Raw genomic sequence first — 16,725 nt, 5'->3', positions numbered from 1 at the left:
TGTATCTATATAAAAATAAGTGGAACCTTTTTCAACATATTTTGAAATTTTTCGCAAATGTACATATCCGAGGTTAGGGAAGGATAGGTGCTATCATCATGTTTAAAAGAGGGACGAAAGATACCAGAGGGACAATCAAACTCATAATTCGACAATAAACTGACACATTCTGTGTGTGCCTGGTCATGCTGTTCTAAGTCAGAAGCATGTAATTGAATGGTAGTTGTTTTCGCTGTTTTAACTACCAGGAACGCTCAAACCTTATCATTGCAAAGTCACTCTGCGACGTTAGGAGCTACCAATAATGGTGATTGAACATATTTCAATTAGAGTTACCTCCCGTTTACTATACAATTTACCTAAAACATAATGGGGATACATGCATGATTCCATTTCAAATGATCATTTGATATCATGTAAGCTTCAACATTGGTTTGTGTCATCTCGTAAAGTTCACATATTTGATATGGTATCTTATTCATATTATTCTTAGTCAGACACCTATGGCCAACAATTTTGTTCAGAAGAAATACACATAAAGCATATAGATAAGCGGCAAGAAGGAAAGGTAAACTTCTAATTTACAGTCTGCAAAGGATATGCCTAAAGAACAAAAACTACAATCTTTTCATTCTTTGAACGAAAAAAATCTCTACCTGTGTGACGTTACAATCCGACGTCAAACACACGATTCTCTAATTTTTGTGCTATTTTCACATTTCCTGACCGGTGTGAGAAAAATATTTCTCCTCACTAGTGAAAAATCTGTTCTCGGCAAATGATTAGTCGAAATTTGATTATGACGTCAAAATGTTTTGTTTTCTTCTCAATTTTCCTATTGTGACGTCATGAAAAAAGGCGACCTTGCCTGATGACGTCGCATATAAAGAGCACAATTTTCTGAAAATCTTTGAAAAAGAACGATAAAAAGCATTAGAGAAACAGATTCCGACACTATAACTCGTGTATTACGATATTTCTCCACTCTCGACAGTTAAATTTTATTATTTAAAGGGCTCGGCAAGCCTCGCGCTTTAAATAATAAAATTTAACTGTCTCGAGTGGAGAAATATCGTAATACACTTGTTGCAGTGTAAGAATCTATATTTCCACGTTAGAGTTAGTGTTGGTTTAACCGTTTGGTGCCAGTACTTTAAGACTTCTAGTCGTTTATGGCGTTCATAGACAAAATTCAAAAATGGAAAAGCGATGGGTGAGGTTGTTAGGTTTGATATATACCATTTTGTGCTTCTTTGTTACATGTTACTTAGTTTTGTTGAGTGATATAGATTAAGACTATTAAACATTGTTGACTGATGTATATTTGACATATTTACCTATCACGTCTGTTTATTTTGTTAACGCATCGTTGTCAATATAATGTAATTTGATTGACTGCCATGATAGGTTTAGTTGACTATAAAACCAGGTTCAATCCACCACTTTCTATATAAGAAAATGCCTGTACGGTGTCAGGAATATGACAGTTGTTATCAATTCGTTTGATGTGTTTGAGCTTTTGATTTTGCCATTTGATTAGAGACTTTCCGTTTTGAATTTTCCTCGGAGTTCAGTATTTTTGTGATTTTACTTTCTACTAATAAGGTATTTTTAGACACATATTTCTGCTCCTTTAACTGTACATCATAGCAAAACGATATATGATTATTTTTTTCTATATGGTTTATTTTACCTCTGTTTTACCTTGGTCAATTAGAAGAATTTAAAGAATACGCGTGTTGACGCCAAATAGTTATTTATACAGATTTCCAAATCATTGTGAAACAATTCAACAAGTCTATTGGAAGTTGAGGGAAACGGATAAAGAGAGAGTTGCGAGACTTACCTTAGGTTAGTATGATATGTTTCTGGTGTGTAGACATATAACATAAACATAACTGCACCAAATCCTACTTTTCCAAAGTATCTACAAGCCACTGCAGCATACTAGAACAACTTGTTCATATCTAAAGATACAGTTGAAGGATAAATAAAGGCAAATGTAGTATACAATTGTTCAAAAGTCATACAAAACAAAGAAAACAAATCCGGGGAAACATATCAACTATTAGAGGAAAACTCAAATTTCCTAGAAAAAGAGATACGATTAACACTACTATACTCTTATAGACAGTTTTGAAATGTATAATGGCACCCTAAATTGTTGACTGTCGTTACATGCATTTGTCAAAACGAGTGTCTTTTTCATTCATCAAGTTTTCCATTTTACCCAATTACAAGTTCTACAATCTGGTTGTTTTTCACTTCAGATTATTTGGTCTTTTTTTGCTGTTAAATCTTTATGCAAATGAATAAAAGAATTTCAATACATGGCAGGAATACAGTACAAATGCAAAAACATTCAGTACAGAGAAATACACATATAACAATGCAATAGTTCATTTTGTCATGCGAACATATAAAACAACATAGGACACCACACAAAACAGCCCAACAGAACCACGAACTATCCGTCACAGAATCGTATCAACCCATTAAACTAACGTCACCGGTAATTTCTAAAAATTGGATATAATTGAAGATTAAGTTTGTAATTATGTTATTTGATGTATTTCATAACAACTACAAGATCATAAATATAGAACTGTGCAACTAATTTGATAATTAATTTTATTGTATAGCAATATAATATTTCCCATAGAAAGTAACCAAAAGTTACCGTGCAATAAATTCTAATATTGAACTAGTGCAATAAATCTTCAAAATCCATGACGTCATCAATGACAAAATCTTAGTTTAAACCCAATTTTACTTTCAAATATTATATTGCTATACAATAAAAGGGTTATTGTATGAATATTGGGAAATATTGTCCCTCGTAGAACGTATATTGCACTCGCAAGCTCGTGCAATATAAAATTCTACTCGGGACAATATTCCCCAGTATTCATGCAATAACCCTATAGTATTATTCAGCCATGTCGGTATTTAAAAAAAAAACAACAACTGTAAAACAAATAAATGGTGAACATGTTTTTGTTTTAAACTAAAATCATAAAATGATATAAAGGAATGGGTGATTGATTACCTTAACTTTTACATACGAATAGAAAAAATATTACAACTACAAACGATAAGACATTTAACAATTTCCAATCAGAATTACAAATACAACATTATAACTAAATACAGGAATGCTGGTTAAACAAATACCGTGCCACGTCTTATAGCAACGCGAATTTACACTCAGCAAAACAGTCATATTCGGGAATAGATCATGTTCGGTTCTCAAAAGACCAGACGTCGTTAATAGTAAACCATAATCTAAGACGTGATAAAAATTTGCTAAACATTTGGTTCTATTACGAGCTGCTACTTTCATGACTTATACTCACCATTCAGATAGAACAATAATGCAGAAAAATACAAAGATACACCTGCCAGCAGTTGAAATATAACTAAAACCTTCCGTCTGTTTAGTCTAAAAATAAGAAAAAAGAGGAGGTTGTATCCTTTTTAAGTTTAAAAAAATGTATAATCTATACTTTCGGGCGCTTCTGAACGATTTTTTTTAAACAACAGAGGAAACGTGGATGTTAAATTACAATAAAACTTACCTAGATATGAATATCCAATATAAAATGATTGACGGTACGTCTAAAATACCACTTATGAAAAAATTGAGGAATCTATTCCCTTCCCTTTGGACAGAAGATAACAGCAATCCGTAATAGGTCAAACTACTTATAAATCTGAAAAAATAATGACAGCTTTTAAAATATTATTCAAATATGCCGGAAATATCACTATTGGAATCAACTAAATACACAACCAATGTTTCATTGAAATTTACAAAAACTCTGTTTATTTATCTTTCATTGTTGATTCTTTTGGTTTGAATTGTATTGTTGATACTTTTTTTTCTATCAACAGTGTTAGTAACTCTTTCTTCTAAAGTGTTTTGCATCATCACAAAAAAGGTAAAAAATTGACATTCATGGACAAAAAAATCTACTTGGATATGGCGACTGTTAAGTCTTGCTGTAAAATTTGCTATTTAAAGTTTCATTCCATTAATCAATTGTTTCAAGAGTAGTGTCAGAAGAAAAAAATTCTGCATAAGTTAACGGACGACAACGACAGACAGACAATAGGTGATAAGAAAACAGGACAAAGGAGGTGTAATTATTATTGTTTAACTCTGAGCCAAGGCTCCGTGTTGAAGACCGTACTTTGATCTATAATGGTTTACTTTTACAAATGGGGACTTAGATGGAGAGTTGTCTCATTGGCTCTCATACAATATGATGAAAAGCATTAATACATATTCTTAAAAAAAACAAATCTGTACGATGTTGTATTCCTATTTTTTGTTTACATTAACACAGACTCAATTTAACATGTGATGAGTAGATATGTACTTGCATTTTATGGGCATCATCTAGACAGGCATTTTAAATAATACCATAAGGAAGTCAGCATTTTCTATACATTGAATGTTCAAAACAAAGTATTGATATTTGGAACTTTATGCTTAAAAGGACGGTTCGTAAAGAAAAGTTATAATATATTATCCTCCTCAGAATATAAGATCGCCATCAGCTTTTGATAGAGTTCGTGTTTCGTAGTCTTTCGTTTTGTATTTAGTGTTCTGTGAACCTGTTGGCTTTAAGTGGTGTTTTGTTTTTGACAACGGTATTGCCATGACGATATTTGAATTCTTCTTGGTATCTTCTTTTTGAAGGTTGCAACCATGTAAACATCCAAACTATCGTCACAACAAGCAGGGTCTTGTTCCTGAAGATGTCAAAAACAGTCAGGTATTCGTTTAAATTTAAAACTGTATGTGGGATTTCCTCAATTAAAATTCCTTCTTCAAGGTCTGTACTTTGGGTAAAAGAAGTTTCATTATTACTGAATAACTCAGTATCAATATCAATATTTAAGACTGAATTTTCTATTTCATATTGAGATTCATTATCATATGTACTTGGAACAATGCCCTCTATGCACTTGTGTGATGACTGTAATACATTTACAACATGTACTTTGTTTTCACTGCATCTCAGTGGTAATTTGTCATCGTCTTGATGTCCTTTAGTAAAGTTATGCAATGATCGCAGGGTATGGTCAATATATTATTTGTTTTCACTACAAGTCATCGGTGATTGCAGTTTACAGTTATTTAATTTGCGTTCCTTGCAAATCAATTTCAATGCACTGTTAGGATATACCTTGTCATTACAACACTTTGTCGATAACTGTAAACTACTGTCATTGCCGTGTATTGCTTCCGTACATTTCTGCGACGAAGACTGCACTATATTATCAGTTTTGAATTTCTGCAAAGATTGGAGCAACTTGTCAATATCTGCATCATTTTTTATTGCTATTTTGTTGATGAATTTCTTCATTTGTTCTGTTCACTACAATTGAAATAAAGACATCAGACTTTAAGCGTATACTTATTTCTCAATTTCTCAATTTCATTTTGATAAGAATTTTAACAAAAACACCCCCAAAAGTGCAGGTAAAAGTTCAATATAAAATTTAATATTCAATCGCTGGAATTTAAAATATAAGTAATTTGTAAAACGATTTATATGATTGAATCAAATAACCAATATGTAGACAAATTGATGATGCACACAAGTCGTGTTGCTAAGTGTAAAATTCTCCACGAATAGAAGCTGAGAAGGAAACCAATGAGAGACAAAGTCGTCGAACTAAATGCCCAATAAAATCCATCAAATACACACATGTATACTCGGAATGTCATAGGAATCATCTCATAGACATAGACATACATAGCTAATGAAAAACCCTAAACAAGAGATAATAAATACATGTTACTAGTTTGTAATCAGAATTAGACGAACTGTTTCAATGGTAAATGTATTAAAATAAGTAAACTACGGCTTTTATTAAAAGTACAAATTATATTAAACTGAATTAAGATTTCCCATTGGTTTTTCATTTTGTCTCTTCACTACACAAAGAAGAGGATTGTGTGCACGTAAATGTGGTAAAACCATATATGTTAGTCATGCTTGTTGTACTTTGTTTTGCTTGCCTTTCTTTGAGAAGTCAGGTGTAAGACGACGGGAACAACATGTGGAACAGGATCTGCTCACCATCACCCTCAGTTTTGGTCGATTTTGTGTCGCTCAGTCTTTTATTTTCTATGTTGTGTTTTGTGTACTGTTGTTTTTCTGTATGTCTGTATGTCTGTTAGTCATTTTCTCTTTTTCATGTAAAGCAATGGTAATGTCATTTCATTTTCGATTTTATGATTATGAATGTCCAATTCGTTGCCTTTCTTTGTTACTTTGATCAGTGTTAGTGTCAGTATATGTTTTGGTAGTTTCTCTTTTCCTTTGAATATATTACTAATAATAAAACGATCCGTTGGCCGTTGTCCTCAGTGAATATCAGTTTTTCAAAAGTCAATAAAACCACACATTTATTTCACCAAAAGACAGTAATTGTATAGTATCATACGCAAATGGAACAATACATCATAATATTCACTATACAATGCATACCTGCAGAAGGGCGCCGGATAAAAAATACTTTATCAACAAATAAACATAATAATTTGGTGATAATGATATCAATGTTGTCGACAACAGCGTCATTATTCCTATTGACACGTATATTTTCTTCCTACCATATAAGTTTGCTAAGTGTGTAAAAATGACTCCTCCGACTATTTGTCCAGTAGTTGAAACTGACTTTTGTCAGCTCCCCGTCTCGTTCATGGGTACTCACTAGATCCCACTGTCATTAAATAATTATATTTACAACTCGCAATATTTGAATTGAATTATCATTTATATAATTTGTAAAAGTTTGCATTTGATTTATTTTAAGGACGGACATCTATCATAGATTTTTGCTTATTTCGAAGTTACTACAAATGTAGTTTTGCAGAAAAAAGTTTTGATTTTGCCATACTTACGCTTGGTATAAAGATATTGAAAAATATAATGCCTACCGATGACAACATGAGCTTAAAGAATGGCATGAAAGAATTATTTCTTAAATGGACATCCAATTCAGTACCTTTCCTTTCCTGTTGGTAGATTTAATTTATTTGGTAGTGATGTTGCGTTGTACATGTATCTGTTTAAAGAGAGTGCATTTCTCAGTTCACTTGATGAATTACGTCCGTGTTTGCCGTGATGTCTCGTAGTTCAATAAACAAAACAATTCTGTTACAGATATTTTTTCAACAGAAATATAGATGGCATAATTTTGTCAGTACGTTGACTTATTGATATCAACAATAACTTATTAGTAAGGTACGGGTCTTCCTTTTTGAATTTACAGTAAAGGAAAATGTAAAATCGAACAGCGGTAAACTACTGTTGCCTTAATTATATTTTACAAACAAGTTTTTTGAAAAAATACAAATTGTGTGAAACCACCCCTATTGTCTCTTTTGTCCAAAGAGGGAACATGTTTTGATAAAAGTAGATTATACAAATCTCAGTTGCAATTGTCATTTGATTGGTGCCGTAAGTGTATCCATAATAGCATGGTAAGAGTGCTAGCATGTCTGATGATGTATTTGTCATATGATTTAATACACTTATTTTATACAAGAGTCTGTAATAAGGTGTGGATTAGATTTATTTCCATACGTTCCTCTTGCTAACAGGAATCTCTGCTGGTGGACAATCTGCCCCCGAGGATTCTACCAGTCCGGTAGCCTAACAGCATGAAAACTAGTAGAACAAATAATATTATACTGGATGACACGACGCCCAGGATAAAAAGGTGTCAATCGGCTGTTGTCAAGGATACAACAACACCGATTTTATCAGGTGTCCCCAGGATCATCTTAAATGATGTTATGAAAATGACACATGTGCAGTTTTCTGAATCCTCATTGTACTATAAAAATTCAGACAAGTTTGAATATATTCGGCCGTGTACTGTTCAACTTTCAGATATTTTAGATTTCAATGACAACCATCAATATTGCTCTATTTCCAAATGTAACCGTAAAATTTGTAAAACCTGTGATATTCTTATAACTGATACCCACTTTCAAAGTAATTTAACCACCAAAAATTACAATACACATAGCCATGATGATTTGAATTGCACTGCCTCCAATATTGTTTACGGTATTGAATGTACTCTTTGTGGATTGATCTACGTCGGGGAAACTCGACAAAGACTCAATTTTAGGATGAATGATCATCGGTCTAATGTTAATGATCCTAATAACAACAAATTTCTCTATAAACATTTTAATCAGCCTGACCATTCTATTGTTTCAATGAAAGTCCGGATTATAGAGAAAATATATCATCCAACAAATGACCCCATATTGAGTACACCATATCGTTTACAAAGAGAAGACTTTTGGATTATAGAGTTGGAAACAGCCATTCCCTATGGATGCAATGACAAAATTGATGGTGTAGGTATTTTATCTAGTCCCAGGTGTAGTACTGTCAATACATTAAAATTATTTAATACTTCTGCTAGACGAAATAGAAGTCATGGTCACAGAAAATATATACCACCTGCTGTACACACCGTGATAATTGATAGTCTATTAACGTCTGTTCAAAAACCTTTAGGAATTCATCATATTAGAACTAAATTATACTCCATTCCATTGTCAGAACTTTCTTTACTATTTCAAGATGCCAAAAATACTTCCGTTACTGATTCTCGTTCTGTTTTGTATAGATTAGTTGCAATTATCATGGACATTGCTAACCATAGACTATTCAAACCCGTATTGACTACATCCAATAGTGAGGAAAACCGTTACTTTTTTTAGGTAGAATTCGCCAATAAAGGTTTAGATGCTGTAAATATTGGCAATATTTTCCATCAAAAATCTGTACAAAAAACTATACCTGATTACTTCAAAAATAAAGCTACACCTATTATTTCTTATACTTACACCAAGTCTATTGCATCAAAGATTTTCAACCACAAGAGAGTTTTAGAGGCTTTTAACCTCAAAGATACAAAATCCAGGCCTCCGGATTGCTCATGTACATTTTCTCAATACAATTATAGTCCAGCTGGTCATATTATTACTGGTGACCTTGGTATTGTTACCAATGAACAACTAAGAGAGTTGCTAGCCAAGGGACCAAAGTATAGAATCCCCCAGCCCATCAACTGGAAAAAGAATTTCAAGTTACTGATGGATGCAGTTGAGGACTATGCAAGAAAATGGATAAAGCGCGAACCAGACGAACCCGACCTGGACACTCTGTCTGAATGGATCAAAGCTATTCGATCATGCATTCAGAGGCGCATACAAAAACTAAGATGTAATATGAGTACTAGAGTTTCTAACCCTTTCAAGAATCCGGAGGTTGTGGATGCTTTATCCTCTTTGCATGACAAATATGTCGTTGTTCCGGTAGATAAAGCCTCCAATAATATTGTCTTCATATGTAAAAAACATTATTTGCAATGTCTCACTACAGAGCTTGGAATTGATAAAACTACTGGTAATCCTACATATTCTTTAACATCATTTACCAAGGATGAAATTTTACAAAATCTGTCCTTCTTTCTTTTGGTATCAACATCAAAGAAAACGAAGAAAACTTGCCCTCATTATACTGGATACCTAAATTACACAAAACTCCATATAAAGAACGATACATAGCTGGGTCTTCAAAATGTTCGACTAAACATCTTTCTAAAGTATTGACTACTATTCTTTCTACAGTTAAAGATGGGCTTCAAAAATATTGTGAGGAGATATATTCTACCAGTGGTGTTAACCAGATGTGGATTCTCAAAAATTCGAAAGATCTACTGCTTAACCTTCGATCACAATCTTTGCAATTTTGCAGCAACATAAAAACTTTTGATTTTTCTACGCTATATATTACTATTCCCCATGCTCAGTTGAAAGATCGACTTCACCATCTCATAAAACAGAGCTTTCTCTATAAAAATGGGAATCGTAGATACAAATTTCTTGTTTTGGGATACAATAATTCATATTTTGTTAAGAATCACACTGAATCTTCTAGAAAATATACTGAAGATGATATTATTAAAATGCTGGACTTTTTGATCGACAATATATTTGTTGAGTTTGGAGGATTTATATTTCAACAGACAGTCGGTATTCCAATGGGTACTAATTGTGCACCCCTGCTGGCTTATTTGTTTTTGTATTCGTATGAAGCAGAATTTATTCAGAACCTTCTAAAAGACAAAAAGAAAAAGCACCTTGCGAAATTCTTTAATTTTACTTTCCGATATATTGATGATGTTTTATCATTGAACAACCCATACTTCAGCCAATACTTACATCTCATATATCCCAGTGAACTTGAAATTAAGGATACTACTGATACTAGAAGGACTGCTTCATACCTTGATCTTTTCCTCAATATTGACGTAGATGGACGACTTCACACGAAAATCTATGATAAACGGGACGATTTCAACTTCCCAATTATCAATTTCCCATTTCTCAGCAGTAACATACCCTCTGCCCCTTCGTATGGTGTTTACATATCACAATTGATACGTTATTCACGTGCTTGTTCACACTATACGGACTTCATATACAGGAGTGTGCTCCTTACGCAGAAACTGCTCCAACAAAGTTATGAGGAGGACAGATTAAAATTGACACTCCGTAAATTTTATGGACACCATCACGAATTGGTGGATCCATATGATGTCTCTTTAACCAAACTAGCTAAGGACATTTTTATCACATGGTAGATTGTGGTTTGTCATTATGTCGTCTAATCTTTTAATTACCAAACGTGACTTATTCCCGATTGTGACTGTTTTGCTGAATGTGAATTCGCATTACTATAAGACGTGTTTCTGTACTTGTTGATCCCAAATTCATGTATTTAGTTTACATGTTTAATGTTATATTTGTAATTCTCATCGGATTTTGTCAAATGTGTTGACGTCTTTTTATTATATTTAGGTGTTACGGATAGAAAAAATAATCACCGCCTTTATTAATTATATTAAATTTTGTACGATTATTTACGTTTGAAGTTGGATTCATAACAAACTGGACATATATTTATTACAGTTAATTGTTATTAATAAGTATTGCAATATGCATTTTGTTTAAATGAATTATCAGTATTTAGTTCTAATATAATCTTAAATCAATCCTAATTCTATCTCACTTTGATAGTTTTTCATATGTGACGTCATGCTGTTTCTAAATTTCACAAATTCAAATGTGGCATAACGTTTGTGCCTTTTCGCCATCGTATGTGACGTCACATTTTTTTAATTACGTTGACGCCTGGACTGATTCGGGTGTGTCTATTCTGTGTTAAACTTTAATAGCATTATGTATTCGGGTTTAGTTTTCTGTAATTAGTTAATACTTCAGTTTCATTATGTATATCTCTTTCATATTCATTTGTTAAAATTTACTGTTTGCAATAGCATGAATTGTTCTATATAATAAGAATGTTCTTATCCCGGGCATAAAAACAATGCCGTATTTGACAAAACCTTTTCAACTTTTTATCTTCAGTGCTGTACAACTTTGTACCTTTTTCACTTTCGATCTTTTATATCTGGGCGTTATGTATTCTGGTTAAGTTTTCTGTAATTAGTTAATACTTCAGTTTCTTTATGTATATCTCTTTCATATTCATTTGATAAAATTTACTGTTTGCAATAGCATGAATTGTTCTATATAATAAGAATGTTCTTATCCCGGGCATAAAAACAATGCCGTATTTGGCGAAACCTTTTCAACTTTTGATCTTCAGTGTTGTACAACTTTGTACTTTTTTCACTTTCGATCTTTTATATCTGGGCGTCACTTGTAAGTCTTGTGTGGACAAGGCGCGTTTTTGGCGTATTGAATTTTAAACCTGATGCTTTTTGTTATCTATTAATCATGTTTTTCTTTGTCTAATATGTTCTATTAATTTGTATTGTAGTCCTGTAATATTATGTTGTCATTTCAATGTTATATTTAACTTTGCCATTAAAGTGCGAGGTTTGGCATGCCACAAAACCAGGTTCAACCCACCACTTTTATTCCCCTTTAAAAGTGTCCTGTACCAAGTCAGGAAGATGGCCATTGTTATATTATTGTTCGTTTCTGTGTGTGTTGCATTTTAACGTTGAGTCGTTTGTGTTTTCTCTTATTTTTGAGAAATTGAGATAAGACGTGGCACGGTACTTGTCTATCCCAAATTCATGTATTTGGTTTTCATGTTATATTTGTTATTCTCGTGGTGTTTTGTCTGATGCTTGGTCCGTTTCTGTGTGTGTTATGTTTCGGTGTTATGTCGTTGTTCTCCTCTTATATTTAATGCGTTTCCCTCGGTTTTAGTTTGTTACCCCGATTTTGTTTTTTTGTCCATGGATTTATGAGTTTTGAACAGCGGTATACTACTGTTGCCTTTATTTAACAGTATGGAGCAATTGATTGGAAGTTTGCAATTAAATGGTGGACGGTATGCTAAAAAAAATAAGTAATACTAATATACATTTTTTTATCACGTAAGTAGTTAAGTACACGGCACTCATATGCAGTTTTTTAAAAAAAATTCTACGATGAAGTGCTCAACCCGTACTCAATAGTATGAAGTATGTCTTTTTAATTTTCTACACTTTCTCTGCATATTCCAAGTTTTGTCTTATGTAAAGTGTTAATACTGAAAAAATATTCGGATATAGTTTGCCACACAGCAAAAAAAAAAGCTCAGTCGGGAAAGTTAATTTTTATCCTATATTTACCATCAATATTTGTTACTGGAGCCTAAGAATACCGCAATCAACATATTTTATCCCGTCTTCGTTCAATATTACAACTTGAGTGTCAATGGAGGAACGACAATGTATGTGTCCTGAGAAAAACTGTTCTTATTGATCCGTTATCGGGCACAAACTATCCGTCGATAGCCGTACTACCAACGGAAATTTTGACCATGTCTGCAAATCATTCAAAGAAGGCAAATGAATAAGACTGATATGCGTTTCTTGGAGTAGGTAAATATGTATGTGTACATCCTTAGTTGTTGAAATTTGGCTAGGACATTTCCTTGATTATTAATAATTAGTTCGTCGGTGGTCAAGCTAGGAAAACCAGGCCTAGAATTGGTACTTAGAGTTCCACTCGTTTTAAACAAGCGGATGGTATATAGTAGGAGTCATACATTTTTATACGATTATACATTTATATCCGCAACTGCTCATGAACCGACATAAATATTGTGTGATTTTATAACAATAACGTTTAAATCTCGCTAAATGATGTATACGGTATTTTTTTTACTGGTTATGACGTTAACGATACATGTAGTAAATTTCGTGTTGGTGATGTTTTTAGACTATCAGTTCATCATATATTCCGAATAAGACATACAAAATACAAACATTGCGATATACATGACGTGTTATGTGTTTGATTGAAATCCAATTGATATTCGTGGGCATTCAAATATGTATACAAACAAAGCGCATTTTAATTCAAAAGGGTGTAATATAGTTTTATTTGATATTATACAACAAATTTATTTCTTTAGAAAGATAAAAACAAAAGATCATCGTTTACTAACAATTGTTTGATTGCATTTAATCTGAAATAAGGTTGTCAAACATCCTTGTACTTTAAAAAAAACCAGCCTGACTGCATTTGGAATATTCAAACAAAGTTGCTTGATTTATGTAATGCATGTATATGTAGAATGCAACTTAAACTCATATATGAAACGAGTGACAGGTGAAAAAATGTTTATCCAATTCTTGAACCAATGCATGTAGATATCATAAACTTAGTCTTCTGTACACGATTGTATCATTTTTTTACGCATTATATCGTATAATCGTCAATTTTTTCTCTCTCGGTCTGTTAAGTTTTAACAAATATGGCAGCTCACTAAATGCCGTGTTTTGAAGCCGAAGTTTACCGATTGTCACCTTATAGTAATCAATCAACAAAAAACCTGGGTATTAAGCACGTGTTTAACATGTACAATCAGATAATTGTTTATTTTAATGACAGATCCATGTGTATTGCGATCACCGAATTTTTACGAGGAGGGTCACGCTAAGGTCACTATGCACACGGAAAATTTGTCGGCGAATTGCTTCCTGGTAGCCTGAAATAAAAAAAAAGTAAACTCCTTCTTAATGTGGACAAATTAAAAGAATTTCTTCAGAAAAAAGTATATGTACATAAGTTATATAATGAAAACTATCCATTTAGTTATAAAAAACAAATGCATATTTTTTTCAATTTGATCTTTCATATGACTTTAAGTTACTTTTATTTTTTTTAAACTAGGAAACGATACAAAGGGGAGTTTATAATCCATAAGTCGGACTCCACCATGTTAAAAAAAGGGAAGAAAATACAAACCAAAGTCAACAAAAACTTCACAAGGAAACATCGAGTTTATTTTTCCATGACGATTTAAAAATTAACTGATTTTGACGAATCATGGTATATTTTTTCCTATTACAACGATGACGTTTAAAATATTTGAGACCTCTGACAAATTAAGATAACTTGACAAACCACAGTATAGATTTGAATGAAGTTGACGCCAAACGTCCATTTTGGGTACTGACATTTCTTTCAAATACCTTTGTTTAACTATAGAAAAAAACATTATAGAACTTAGTCTTTGTTTTGAACCGACGGTTTATATTTACACTTTGAAACGACCCAAGATTAAAATGCTACCTGAAAGTGTAATTGTAATCCTAAACGTAAGCGTACGATATTTTCTGCAAAGGTCTAATAACATTAACGATACCAAAAAGACTGTCGTTGTTGTAACACACAGTCATTGTTGTAACATCTTAACTGTCGCCACCTTTGAAATTGTACCACTTCATATAGCACACAACTTTTTTTATTTGAAGCATATCTATGCAGTTTCTGTTTTAAACACTTGTAGCTTTATAACCTACGTCATTGTTAAAAATTAAGATTGAAATATTTAAAGATAATTACAGTTAATGTTTTCTTTTTTTAATATTGGTGTTGTTTTGTACACTTCTTAGGCGTTTATATACATATGATTTTGTTAAAATAAACTCCAAAGTTTGTGTAAATTCCGAATATTTGAATATTTGATAATTAAATACAATTGAATATAGGATACAATTACCTGCAAACATATATACTAGAATAGAATAAGTTGGTCCAATCATTGAAGTAGCATACACGAAAGCTGTTCCTTGTTATATCTTCCAAAATTCCCTGTTTAAATCCAGAGATTATCAATATCAATGTCCGCCATCGTATGAAATTAATTACACAACATTAACGTTTTATAAGTTATTATATTTTATTCCCAATTGTATTCATTTGAATCCATTTCATTATTACAAAGTTAAGTTAAACTGTAAATTAAATAATATTTTTAATATGTATATGCGCCATATGTGAAATACAAAGTAAACCTATGTCTTATCACAGATAAAGGTATATGCTTTAGTCGAGGCCAAGGACAATAAATAAATATGTTAGATACTAACTATTGTTGACAATTGAAAGTCGAGCGTCTATAGTTGAGACATATATACAAGGGACAATCTCAAAAGAATACAATAAGTATCGTTGATATACTTGGTACAATAATAACTTGTTACCATCCCGATCCAAGCACGGATCCAGCAAATTTGAGAAGGAGGAATCCATAACGAGGAACAATATGAAACATTCACATAATAAAAATAAAATAATAAATAGAAAATAACAAAACGATTGACAGAAAGAAAACAAATCCGGGCTACAAATTAAAACAGAGGGAAACACATCAACTATAAGAGGGAAACAACGAAAGAAAGAAAGAAAAAACCGACAATGCAACACACGCAGAAAAGAACTATAACATAACATCTTCCATTTTCCTGACTTGGTACAGGACATTTAAAAAAAAAAGGTAAATGGAACCCGGTTTTGTGGCTAGCCAAACCTCGCGCTTTTATGTCAATGTTAGATATAACACTAAAATTACAACATTTCATGACAGGAATACAGTACAAATAAATGCAAGAACATTCAGGACAGAGAAAGAAATACACAAATAAACAATACAATAGTTCATTTCTACATGGTAACTTAATAATGCAAACAAATCATATGATCTGCGTTTTATATGATCAAACGAAATCTGCAATCAATATTACTCAGAATAAACGAAAAAATAATGATGAATAAGTGGGATGCTAACATTTTTTCTTCCCTACAGAAGGTTCAAATTTATCATTATAACTTTATCGATAGTTATTGCATAGGTATACCACAGTTGATTGCTGGCATCCGTTCACAAGAGATTGTACGATCAAATTATACTTACCACATTATGAGTTGTTTGGCCATTATGTAATATCCTTTTCACAGAAGACGACTAGAATGTTGGCATTGTCAAAAACTACAGCACGTCATCTTTAATCTTGATGGGGTTCGTAAGGTTTTCTGTGTTTGGTCTTTTATACTGTTGTTTGTCGTTTGCTCTTGTTTTTTGTTTTTTTTGTAAATCCGTTTGACATATCATTACATTTCTCACTACAGATAAAGGAAAAACATAGATTTCTATCTATTAAAAAGAAGGAGACAATATTTTGTTAAAGTTTGAATTTCGTAAAACGATTAGGAAGAGACAAATCTAGTGAGAAAAATAAAATCGAGAGAATTTCATACTATAAATATGGTGAGGGTCTCCTGTATCACTCGACATCCACAGTTACACCAAGTAAAAATACCGCAATCGGTAATAGGACTCAATCGGTATAGTTAGATATCAGACA

The sequence above is a fragment of the Mytilus edulis genome, chromosome 4 (genome assembly GCF_963676685.1).
Source record: "Mytilus edulis chromosome 4, xbMytEdul2.2, whole genome shotgun sequence".
Taxonomy (NCBI): domain Eukaryota; kingdom Metazoa; phylum Mollusca; class Bivalvia; order Mytilida; family Mytilidae; genus Mytilus; species Mytilus edulis.
This window is presented reverse-complemented; position numbering follows the sequence as displayed.